This window comes from Acipenser ruthenus, chromosome 1 (assembly GCF_902713425.1).
Source record: "Acipenser ruthenus chromosome 1, fAciRut3.2 maternal haplotype, whole genome shotgun sequence".
NCBI classification, from domain to species: Eukaryota; Metazoa; Chordata; class Actinopteri; order Acipenseriformes; family Acipenseridae; genus Acipenser; species Acipenser ruthenus.
Window position 1 is genome coordinate 114,735,518 of NC_081189.1, and position 13,643 is coordinate 114,749,160.

Below are 13,643 nucleotides of genomic sequence, written 5' to 3' on the forward strand. Positions count from 1 at the left end.
ACCCTTACAACCCTAGTATAACATACAATAATAGACTGTGTGTCTTTAGGACAAAACCTCTGCTCACTGATGCATGTCAGGTTGCAGGACTTGAATACACACTGATATTAACAGACAAGCAATTTGTGTACCAACAAAAGACACATCCACTAAAGGATACACACACCACATATGCAAGTACAGTAATGTCTTTGTGTTCATGGGTGAACTTTAATGTTTTTATTTCAATACAAGTACAAAGAGCAAACAAGATAACCCTTTAAAAAGTGCAAGAGCTGTATTTACAGAATATCCAGGACCTGCAATATATCCTCGCCCATCATGACTTTTAATTTACATTTTTTGAAATTTTAAAAACAGTTTGTGTGAAAGCTCGAGAGTTTGAGCAGTTATCCTGCCATAACTTGGAAGAAAAAACAAAACACGTATACTGTACAGTGTACATCATAAAATAGATACATAAATAGGAAACTTAACATGGTACAATTGTGCACACAGCAAGTCATATATATTTAAGTGCGTTCGTCATCAAACCAAAACGATGACATGCAGTCCAAAGCTTGGTACGTGATATTGTATTGATTACGTTTCTTACTAAAATATCTATTATCAAGCCTTTTATAGCACTTGGGTTGAGAAGGTGAGCTCCAGTGAGCAACAAACCCCACTGTACCACTCTCTGGCACTTCCTCAAGCCTTGGGTCACCAGTTTTCCATTATACTGCAAGCCTAAACTCCAGTCATAATTTGTATACTACAACACAAGTACAGTATAATGCTCACCTTGTCTACAACATGCAACCAATACATGACATGCAGAAATTCTCCTCCAAGTGTGCAAGTTATATTCTGAAAATTACGGTAGTAATGTTAGGGGAATTTCAACTGTACTCCCATGCATTTTGAAAGAGGTACTGATTTACTGAAGTAATTACAGGATGTTCAATTATTTTACTGCATGTATGCTGCTGTCACTTTCTGCTGTGCCCCCGGGGCACCATTGAAAATGAAAATGTTTCAACTGAATGAATTTCTGCTGGAAAATCTCCTACGCTCCGTTCACTAGAAACAGTGTTTGCTGACATTTCAAACCACCTTTAGATTGCAGATATTTTGCTATTTGTGTGGGTAGAGAACATTTTGGTTTCCAAGAAGAACTTGGACATAAAAACAGCTCCCTGCTTTATCTATTTATGTATGAATTGTCTTGCATGACCATTAAAAGATATAGGTTGACAGTCTAAGCACATTATGCAAACTGATCTAAAAATGGTGGAAGATCCAAGTATTGCTGGTTTAAAATCATCAAAATGTGACATGTCCCTGCATAAGACAACAAATAGACTAGAGACTATAAGGAACATGCACGGTGCTGTTGGTTTGTCATAATTTGTACACAAACTGACCTATTTTAATGATGTAAAGCTAATGCATTTATATTAGGGCTGTCAATTAATCGCATTTAACTTCTGCAATTAACATGCACTCCTGTCTTGTCCCTCTTAGCATACCGTAATTCCTTTCCTGCTTCACCATTTTAATACACTTGAGAGATATTACAGAGGATATAACCATTGCTCTGTGAATGTTTTGTTTTATTTAGGCAATTTCAAGTCATTAATAAAAGATAATTTCAAATTACTATTATTATTATTTAAAACAGCAATGAAAAACATCAGTTTATGAGTAAAGGCAACTGACTCCATTGTGATTGAGCAGTTGGTTCAAACAATTTAACAACAATGCTGGATTGTAAATAAATATAAAACTATATTTATACTATCTTTTTATGCTGGGCTGTTTTTTGGACGATAATAATAATAATAATAATAATAATAATAATAATAATAATAATAATAATAATAATAATAATAATAAAACAAACTTAAATGAGGATATGGATGCAGTAATTGTATCAATTAAATATGCGATTAAAACCATGATTAACTGAGATTAAATGTTTTTCAATCTCCAGATTAAATCGTGATTAATATTTTTAATCGCTTGACAACGATAATTTAGAGCTTGACAACGATAATTTAGATCCAACTCTTTAATGCAGATCAATTGAATAGATCCCTCCCATTTGTTAACAAAGGGTCCCATTATCCACAAGAGCATGTCAAGTATTCTGCTTATACTTTCAGCAAATCAAAACACATCAAATGGAAATTAAATAAACAAGAATAACCTGTTAAAAAAAACAAAAAAAACACTGAACTGAGTAAAGGTCATTTCATGAGCAAAACTATGTATTTAAATTGCAGAGATGACAAAGTATTTAATATTACTACACAGATACTGGCTCCCTGGTGACAGGGCATTAAAACTCTCATTGAATATTCATAGAATTTCTGACAAGGCCGAGTGACATATGATCCAGACAGCAGTAAGCAAGGATGTAAGTTTTGTTTTGTTCTATAGCTCTGAAGACGAATAACACTGTCCTGTTCAATTCCATGCAGCCTTGGCCTAAAATGATATTAAATGCTTTAGCATTGAGTTTCATCATTCTTATTAAGAATAAGATTCTGATAAAGCCCTTGCCAGACAAAAGTGAATAGGCTTCTTTGTATGAAAAGCTGGGTCTGTCATCATAATTGAAGAATGTCTAACCTCCAAATGGTTATAATTTATTTATAATATACTAACGGTGAGGAGGAAAAATCTCTGTGGGCTCCTTGAAGTGACTTTCGCTTATTGAGTTACGACCTGAAAGTCGATAAATAGGAGCGAGCATTTTAAATGGGAAATGTCAAATGTGTTCATGCGGAATGCATTATGGTGTCGTTAAGAGAGAGGTGGAGACATAATAAAATAATGAGACCACTTGTCAATAACACAACAAGGCTATTTAAAGGAATCAAGAAAAGGGAAAAAAACTAGCTGCTCCATAAGCTAATCCTCAGGTATATACTTCCCTCTATTGGCAATGTACAGGCTAACTGCCCCTTAAATAGTAGCGTAAACATATTACATGGACAATTTGCCCACAGTGGAAAATCAGACCCCTTGTGTCATATTTACTTTACTGGACACAACTAAAAGATAAATAATGTCAACCAATAATAAGGAATAGACATAGTAAGAAATAGATCTGAGAAACTGTACTGAAGATGCTTTTTAAAATAAAGCATAATCATTTATTTAATGCATTACAGAACAACTCCCTATATTCTAAATGGACCATCTCTTTACTATCTAGCTGCATTGAGTACTGTGTGCACAGAATAAACCACAAAGTATGTAGCTTCTCACAACAATCTGTGACAAATATGATTACCAAGCTCCTTTACAATGACAAAGATGAACTTGCTTTTCTGTAAACATTTCTTCGACACTTTAAGAGAAGCAAATAAAAAAAAAATCCAGATTCAGTACAGAAACAGATAAAAAAAAAAGTGTTAGAAGTTCTTATTGCATGACTGAATTTGCATTTTGTATGGCACAGCAGGTCATGGTCTTGACAGTATGTATAACTCAAAATGACATCAAGGCTACGTATTAATTTATCAGTACTATCAAGCCTCAAGTTGTGCTCTGTGTTTGCCAGCTGGTAAAAGGTAGCCCTGTCTCCAACATTGTGAGAAGACTAAGATGTTTACTGTAAATATTGAAAGTGTGGCAATATGTTAACACGTCATAACAGGTACTGTAATGGCAAGGAAAATGAACTGACAGCTTCTACTGAGACTTCTGCAATCATTAGAAATGTTTCTTACTTAATTATCTTCATAAACAAAAAGTTTGAGAGTGAAAAAGTGGCACCTTCATGGATGATCACCAGCAGCACCTGTTTTAAGACTGACAAACAAAAAAAGCTAACTTAAAAAAAACTTTGTGTAGTCCTTGGGATTACAGTACCATGTTTCTGCTGGGGTCAAAATATATCATTAAAAAGTGACTTTCCATCTGACCGCTGTCACAGTGCCTAGATGTGAAGCAGATGACGGTGATCTGGGCTGCAGTGTACATCACAGAATTAACATAACAAATAAGACAAAACACAAGAATGACTTTCTTGCCTCTTCAAAGAGGAACAATGTGGTGAACCTTATAGTGTACAGAAGCCCTATTTGTCATACTGTACATCCGCTCATGCTATGGACAAATACAGCAAATGACTTTACTCTGGAAATATGCCATCTTTCAATAAAAAGTTCCAGTTCTAAATTCTGGTTCATAGCAATAAAAGTGTCAAAATTCCAAAGTACAGGTGCATATTACCAACAGCTTTGGAATTACAGAAAAGTAGTTTTTTGAAATAGAAATGATGTTGCCAGAAAGAAATGTTAATTCAAGAGTGAGTTCTTCTACTATCATATACTGTTCAAATACAGTAACCTCCCCATCCCCCTCCCCCCCAAAAAGGAACAATATTAAAAAACGTAGGGAACAAACAACGCAACAACGTCTCAATAAAGTAAGTTAAGTTTCCTGAGAATAAAAATGATCCAGCTTGCAAGCCACATGCTACTGTAATTTGCCTTGTTCTCATTCACAATAGTTTTCTCTGCCAAAGCATAAATCCAGCTGAAAGGAATGCATTGCAAATGCTTGCACTGCAATGCAAATTATGCTCACAAGTTAAATAATGCACTTTACAGTATAAAAACATTTCAGGAACTTGTTTAAAGCAAACAATTCACATTTTCCCTGCCCTGTTAAATTGAGGTAAAACATGACTAAGAAAGTCCAAATTAACCATCCTGATCTGTAAATCAACAAAATGCTTTCAAGTGTCAGATTATGAAATACAGTACATTCATATCATGATAGTCACCTGTCCTTCTCTTCCTTTAACAGGATAATCAGTCTTTCTTGTTCACTATTTATTCCATCAAATACTGCTCTGTACAGTAAATAGAGTCAATCAGTACACCCGGAAGTTTCAATAGCTCTGTCTGTCTCACCGGGATGGTCCAGCTTTTCCAGTTTTTAGAAATCTGATCTCCTAAACTATGCCAACTATTCCTCTTTCAAGGGAACCTTACTTTATATTTTCTTACTTACAGACTTAAATCAGCTACTTTGATTTAACATGGTGGCGGTATTAAGAACATCACAAATGTGTTGGCATTTCTGCACTGCATATTAATTAGGAAACACAACACATACGTCAAATTTCTTTGTAAAGCTGTCAGATCTGCTTCTACATTACAATGTGCATTTAGATACTGTGATTGTAATATCAATCAAACAGTCTGTAACAAATGTCCACCAAATGTCTTTGGCTTGCAGGGCACCATTGAAACTGAGACTAAAAGCAAATCATTTTTTCTGGCAAATTAAAAAAAAAATAATAATAAAATTACGTAACAAACTAGTCACAGTAAGTGCTCTTATTGAGAAAACAGCCACCACCCTGCTCTGTTCCTTTAATGGTGCAAATGAAATGTGCCCATTTCCTTTTCTGCAGGCTTATATTATACTATAAGAACACATGAAAGTTTACAAATGAGAGGAGGCCATTCGGCCCATCTTGCTCGTTTGATTGTTAGTAGCTTATTGATCCCAGAATCTCATCAAGCAGCTTCTTGAAGGATCCCAGGGTGTCAGCTTCAACAACATTACTGGGGAGTTGGTTCCAGAGTCCCACAATGCTCTGTGTAAAAAAGTGCCTCCTATTTTCTGTTATTATCTAATCTCCATTTGTGACCCCTGGTCCTTGTTTCTTTTTTCAGGTCGAAGTAGTCCCCTGGGTTGACTTTATCAATACCTTTTAGGATTTTGAATGCTTGAATCAGATCACTGTGTAGTCTTCTTTGTTCAAGACTGAATACATTCAATACTTTTAGCCAGTCTGCAAGAACTGAATCTATTCAGTCTGTTTTGTTCAATCTGTCATATCAGATTGAACTGTATTTACAATATATTATATTACAGTAGAACCTATCCGCGCCCCGTTCATCCACGACTTCAATTATCTACGGCTCCCTGACGAGTTTTATCTCTGAAATACAGTACATTACACACACACACACACACACACACACAAACAAACAACGACGCATGCGTCAGCCTAAACGCTGTGGAGTCGACGCCATGACAGCAGCGCTACTGATGCGAGGATTCATGTCTTGATAAACAAGGATAAAATTAGTTCTCCTAAGGCAGTTACTTAGTGAAGCCCAGCAAACATATTTTGCCTCACTGAAACAAAAGACTATGATGGACTTTGTCAAGGTTCAAAAGAATGACTTGCAGCAGTGAATTGTTTAAAAAAGCTGTTACGAAATAAAAACACACTTCTGTTGGTACGATGCTTAAGATGGCTTCTTATTCGCCAGCTTCTTATTCAGCCAGCTTCTTATTCACATTCCAGCTTCTTATTGTTTTGGGGATTTTTTGGTAACAGAAAAAGCTAGGGAAACAGGGTTGGAGGTATCACTGAAAAGTAACCTAATTTTAAAACATTCTTCTGTCTTAGTAATATATTGTATTGCATACATCTCCAGTAAACACTAATTTGGTTCACATTACTAGTTTCTGTATTTTACTCATGTGTTCTAGTCGGACACAATGACACCTCATTTATCTGCGTATCTCACACATCCATGGACCGATGTCTCCCTAAGCACGTGGACAAACTGTACTTCATTTGCAAAGCTATTCCGATCGGTCATCAGACTGACTGACTGACCTAGAGAAAATTCTATCAATTAAATATAGCATCGATGTGACACTCTCCATCTACTGAATACGTTATTGATTTCGCTGGAGAGGAGAGGAGAGAGAGAGAGAGAGAGAGAGAGAGAGAGAGAGAGAGAGAGAGAGAGAGAGAGAGAGAGAGAGAGAGAGAGAGAGAGAGAGAATGCAATTCAAGCAGGAAGAATTCTTATGAGACTCAAACTCGCCAAGGCAGAATTCCACCTAAAACTCTGGTTTTCAAAAAAATGGAAGTTGGGGAATATTAAGCTGTTTTATGCTTAGGCACTGTGTACATCAAATCATCTGGCTAAGGTAATAGCAGGGGTGTGCAATTCATATCGCCCAACACCCGGGACAACAAGATTTGTGTGAGGGACAATAAGTTTTTGCCATTATACTTTGCCCATTGGACAAAAAGTTTTTATTTATTTATTTTTCCTATGTTCGTTCTGTTGCTAAAAAAAACATGAACATATTGTTTCGGTCCTACCGCCCGTCCTGAGCATGTATAGAGTGTTTAACCCCACCTACATTACATAGGTGATTTAAATCACTACAGAATTAGCAATTAAAAACAATAATCAATGTAAGCAACAGATTATACAATTCATAATTAGAACGATCACTGACATTATATATTTAATCAACTCTAAAAAGCTAGATGTTACATCAGATATATTTAATACAAATCGAAAATTATCAAAAAACCTAAAAAAAACAACAGAAGAATCCAACAATGCATTGTCAAGGTAAACTCTCTCTCTCCCCTTTGACGATACATTCTTATTTAATTATTTCAAAAACATCGACCAATCAATCTCCTCATTGAGACCTAAAGTATCTAATTTATCTATCTAAAACGTTTCTCTTTTCAAAGACTTGTTATCTAAACCACCTCCTCCCAGTGACACATTTCCAATCCCTATACATCGCAAACTGGAAATCGGGTGAAGGTGTGTTTGAAACATTTCAAGAAGAACTTTCCCTGTCAAAAAAAATAAAAATAAAAATATTTCGATTTTAGTGTGGGGCTAACCTAGTTTTTCTCTCTCTCTCTCTCTCTCTCTCTCTCTCTCTCTCTCTCTCTCTTTTTTTTTTACTTGATTTGGACAGAAGCGATATTAGTTATTTATTGCACATGAAGATTGACCAATATGTTTATAATGATAGAAATGAAATGCTTATATATGAGATTATCTGTACAATATTTTATTATTTTAAAATAAAATACAGGACTGTAAATCTCATGGCAATGTGTTTATGTGTTAAAAGCCATCAGGGTATGAAACCAGGATCCTGCTGCAGCATCTAGTTAGCCATCATGGGACAAGATGATAGATGAGGCAAAACTGCTGTGAAATGCAGTACACTGTTTAAAAAAATACAGAAATAAACAAAAGAAAAAAACATATTTTGTCTTTGCTGAATTTGATGGAGCCTACTGTAAATATTGTGTGCACTTTGGTAGAAAAACAGTACAAAATGCAGAGAGACCGGACAGGTTATACACATCCTTTAAAAATCTGGGGCACGGCAGTTTCAAAACTAAAAGAACGTCAAGACAAATCAGAATTCCACAAAGCAGAGTAATAGTTGGCAATGATTTTGTATCTGTGATGCAACAAACTAGCTTATAAAGAATGGAAAAAACAGGCAGAAGCTATTTTTGTATTTGAATAACTCCCAAGTATTGCTTATTATTGTAGTTCTCTTAGTATGTTACTTAAATTTACTAGCAAATGTGTTCCAGACGGCACTGAAAGAAACATTTACTTGAAGTATGTTAGACATTTGTTGAGGTGAGGTGAGGTCACAGGGAACCTTTTGTGTATCTTGAAGAATTTAGTGAACCAGTCAAACTACAAGACTAGATCCGCCCCTGTTAATCACTAATTTAATCTATTCAGTCTGTTTTGTTCAACTGTTTAGATTGATTGTGTTCACTGTTAAATAAAACCAAAATCCTACAAGTTATAGTCTACTTTTTTGCATGTTTTTGGGTGACAGGGGAGGGGGCAAGTAGATTTTTCTAGCATTTTGTCCCTTGGGCAACAAGTTTTTTTTTCAAACATTGCACACCCCTATAATAGTTTAATATCAGTAATAATCCATGTGAAATATAGCTGTTGGCCTTAGTGTTTATACAGTAGTAAATATACAGTGTTATTTAATATTTATAATGTTCAGCAAAAGGGACCTGATAATTGTGAGATGAACATTCTTCCCACACATCATGCACCTAACATGTATCTCCTAATCCCATTTATAAAATAGTGCACACGATACAATACAAACTGGAACAATGACAAATGCATGCTGTGGGAGTCCACGGCCTTAACCATGCAAATGTTCTGTTCCTGGTTTCATTTCCATTTGTATTTGTATGAAGCCACACCATCTGTATTTACTCTCTGCTCCTTATCTCTAGTGACCATCTGAGCCCCGGGATTACATTAGTAATTCAGAAATTCAAACAGGATGTAGGTATTTTTTTATGTATTAATAATAATAATAATAATAATAATAATAATAATAATAATAATAATAATAATAATAATAATAATAAATTGTAAACCAATTTTAAGCCAATAATTCATTTATTTATTTATTTAACCAGCATGAAAATCAGTTGAGAATGTAACACCTGGAATTCATGTTTATTCAAACGGGCTGGGTAAACAAACATAAAAAACTGATACTGTTGTATCATAATATTGTTGAAGCTAGGTAGATGTATTAACATCTTGGGGCAAAATAAGAATTGATGGAAGACCCCATATGGTTTTGAAGCTGAAAGTCCAGCATCCCATCCCATGGGTGTTACTTTTAAGAGACCATCCTTAAAAATAAACACCTGCATGCTTTTTATTAACAAAAAAAAACAACAATTTCTGAATGCAAGTTTTTCCCACACCTAGCTCCCACCTAACATACCCAACCTGTCCTCAATTCATAAGCCATACGATCTACAGATTAGACTTTATACATTTGCACCAACAATGTTGTAATAAATACTGTGCTCTTGTATCAATGAATAATCTGATCCAATATTTGAAGCAAGAAAGAGAGGAAAAAATAAAAACAGCCTCACCCCCTAAGGTTTAACAATGTAGGAGTCTATTCCTTGAAAACACGCAATGATCCTCCAAAACAGTAGAACAAGCAAGTCATTGAGCATGCTGAAATGGAGAAGAGCTCCCTCGGGCCCCCCTGTGGGGTTTCTCTGTGTACTGCCTATTAAAGAAACACTTGTATTTGCTCAACTCCCCAGTCACGTCTAGCATTACAGTGACAGGAACCATCAGAGGGGAATTGCTCAGATATTCTGTCATCAGTCTGCTCCCTCCTGGAACACAGCAATCTCCATGTTGGCTGTGACTCCTTTTTTTATTGCAGCACTGTGCAGAGACCTGGAATATCTTGTTTGTAGTTTTTTGCCAGTAAATATATTTATACCAGGTACAAAAATGTAAGTAACGTTAAATAAAACTGAGCATAGTGTAATACAGCTCAGCAAGTTATAAAAATGATAAAAAAAAGAGTGTTGAAATCTTTATTTATTTATTTGGCTTCTATGAAAAGGAAAGGGGGTAGCACACAGCCACAAAACAAGGCATTTGTTCTCCAAAACAAACACCATGTCGATTTAGTTAGTTCATTATAAGTTTTTAACCTATTTAAAACCCCTGGGTATTGTACAGTACTTGGGTGTGGCTTGGGTGTGGTTTGTTTGTGGCTTTCACTCCTCCAGCTGCGAGATAAAATTTGTAAAAGCCCATCAGTGTTCTGTTAACTTAAAGAGTAAGTAGCAGGGTTCTGAAAAATATACCGTTACACATCCCCACATGTTGCTACAACTGTTTAAATCATGTACCTGTAATTTTTCTTTTAATTGTTAACATCCTGACAAATTTTTACACTTATAACTTTAAAGTCTACTTCAAAGCTCTCTTCAAAATGACCGCTCTATTGCACTGATAGTGTAAGGATTATTGCCCACGTTGTCAAACAGGTAACACAGCAATAACGATCCATGATGTGGTACGGAACAGAAAAGCCAGAGCACTTGTTATGGTTTTTTTTTGTTTTGTTTTTTTGCTTTTCCTGCAGATCTCAAACCCAATGCACTAAAATGGCCATTTTGAAAAGAGCTTTGAAACAGACATTAAAGTTATGAGTGTAAAAAGTTGTCAGGATGTCAACAACGAAAAGAAAAATGATTATTTAAACAGTTGAAGCAGCACGTGGGGACATAACGCTATATTTTTCAGAATCCTGCTACTTTTTAAAGAAGCACTTCAGCACATTGTGAACTGTCAACAGCTCAATAAATCTCAAGTGCTTCACAGGAGGTATAAAACCAAAATCAATATCCAGCTAAACAATCTAAAACTGATGACAGCATTAACAGACAAATGCATATTTGCCTTCCTGTGCTGCTGGTAAAATGTTTCATTATACACTGTTGGAATTCACAATTACTGTACCCTACTGTACACTGTAAAAACAGTAAGGAAACAAGGCTGTACTTATCTAGGTCAGGCCAAACAACTCTCCTTCCCCTGCCAGCGTACTCTCATAAAGCAGACCCCATTCACATAGTGTACTGTAGGGATACATCACAGACTGTATGGCTTTTACCACTGCATTTCTATATTGGTTCATACAAGAGATTCCTACAAGATCAGGACATGTACTGTATAGTACGGCTAGCTTATTTAAAAGGTCAAAAACAGGAAAGGTTCCATGTGTACAGTTTAATCACAAACTAGACGTGTGTGAACAAAAACAAAGCATCTCGGGGGGAGGGGGCTGATAGAACACAATATAGTATGAAGCAATGTCTGCAGACTTATTACTGCAGAATCAGTGCATAAATAACTCCACAGTGAACACTGCTGTCAGTTGCTATCTCTTTTGAATGCTGCAAAGCAGACCATTTTATTGGAAGCGTTCCAGCTCAGACACAGTAAAAGAGAATCAACATGGGAGAGAGGGAAATTACAACAATATGTTTTGGTCTTTTTCCCTTAAAACTATGATAATGGATACAAATCAGGCACTTCTCTCCTCAACATAGACAAATTATATATATAATTTTTCATTTATTTTTGTAATTAGAATGATTCAAATGCCTGACAGTAGGCCTAATATTGAGATTACTTTGCAGTCTTAAGAATGTAAAACAAAAACAAATGGTGTAGCCACCTTAAACATATAGTTACACTACTGGCTTGGTATACAATTGAAAATGGAGGCATTGGTTATTATTATTTATTTCTTAGCAGACACCCTTATCCAGGGTGACTTACAATTGTTACAAGATATCACATTATTTTTACATACAATTAGATTATTTTTACACATTCTTTTTACATACAATTACCCATTTATACAGCTGGGTTTTTAACTGGAGCAATCTAGGTAAAGTACCTTGCTCAAGGGTACAGCAGCAGTGTCCCCCACCTGGGATTGAACCCACAACCCTCCGGTCAGGAGTCCAGAGCCCTAACCACTACTCCACACTGCTGCCCACTACTCCACACTGCTGTTTACTATTGTTTACTATTTGCGGCTATTGGAACAGAATTTTACACTGCACCATAAAAAAGAGACTGTTGTGTTCTACTCAAAATGTACTACCTGCATAGGTACAGTATCCACTGAAAGGGTTCTTTACACTGAATCGCAGGATCTAGGTGTTAAAATAAAAAACTGTTATTGGACAATAACACCAAACAGAATCAAAGCGAATCTTCCCTGTCTTATGAGCTTCTTGAGAGGAAGGACACACGACTATATCTGATTACAGTAGGCAGGTATTGAGTCTGTTCAAGCTCTGTTAAGTACAGTACACACCTTGAATATCATATCATTATAATATATTGAATATCATATATTAATGTAATAATTGTAGTGTTATGAGAACCTGAGTTATTAAAACCTTGTCATCTATTAGATTAATTCCATTCCATCCAGGGTTAAAGCCAACAAAATTAATCAGGACGTGAAGAGACTCAACCTTCTTGTCAATTTACCTTGCCGAGAACATCAATCTATGTCATGAATAAGCCTGAATGATTTCTTACATTAGATTGAATGGGTGCTATAACACATGCACACATATACACACAAGGCTTGAAGTTAACATATATTTGGTAGCATTTTGCAGCCCAAAACTCTTGTGTTTCTATGCAGTAGCATTTTTCTGATACCTTACACTGCAGTTTATATGATGGACCCTGAGTGAACACGTACACAATTTACTGGTATGATTTATTTATTTATTTTTTTTAAACACGTACATTATTAGTATCTTTCATAAGCGTGAAACCATGACTTATAGAGCTTCCCTATTTGTAGAGGTTTGTACCGCCCCATGTAGAAAGGAGTGAGGCACACAATGCAAATTGTATTCAACAGTGAGTACACATATCTACAGCACCAGAACAACATGGATACAGTTTCTAAGTATGAAGTTTATTTTACAGACCAAAAGTAAAATTAAATAACTGTTAAAAATAACAATTTTATAAGATAACAGACAATGACCTAACAGGATATTATGTTTATTCAGTGTCTATAAAAAGCTAATTTAATCTGTCATGGAGAATGTCGGCTCTGGTTTTGTTATAATGTTAACCCTGGTTTCACCCACACTAAAAAGGAACACATAATAGGCAGATAAAAATTATTACTTTATCAAAATTCTGACTATAAAAAAAAAAAAAAAAAGAAACAGGAGCAAATATCTAGTTATAACGTTACCATGATCCAAGTAACAGCTTCCTTGCTTTATCATTTTGAATAATAGGCAAAATACAATCTTGAGGTGCATTGATTTATCTATCTGTTTTCTTTTTATCATAGATTATCACTACCTTGTGTGCTTCTGTTTAACTAGTGAAACGTCCGCTTTAACAAACAATGTTATACAAACTATAACTTTCACACATAGCTAAATGTCACTGCTTAATAAACAAACCCAGCAT

General features: G+C 35.4%; 1 protein-coding gene across 7 annotated transcripts in view; it reads right to left on the reverse strand.

Annotated features, from left to right (window-relative positions):
• Window positions 1–13,643, reverse strand: part of LOC117421205 (C-terminal-binding protein 1) — a 173,980-nt gene that overhangs the window by 81,081 nt on the left and 79,256 nt on the right. Inside the window, exon 1 of one of the 7 annotated variants that reach the window (XM_034035302.3) lies at window positions 4,784–4,802. The exons of the other annotated variants lie outside the window; for them this stretch is intronic. The gene's annotated coding sequence lies outside the window, so the exon portion shown is untranslated. Of the gene's footprint in view, window positions 1–4,783; window positions 4,803–13,643 lie in introns of those variants that run through there. 7 annotated transcript variants of the gene reach the window in all.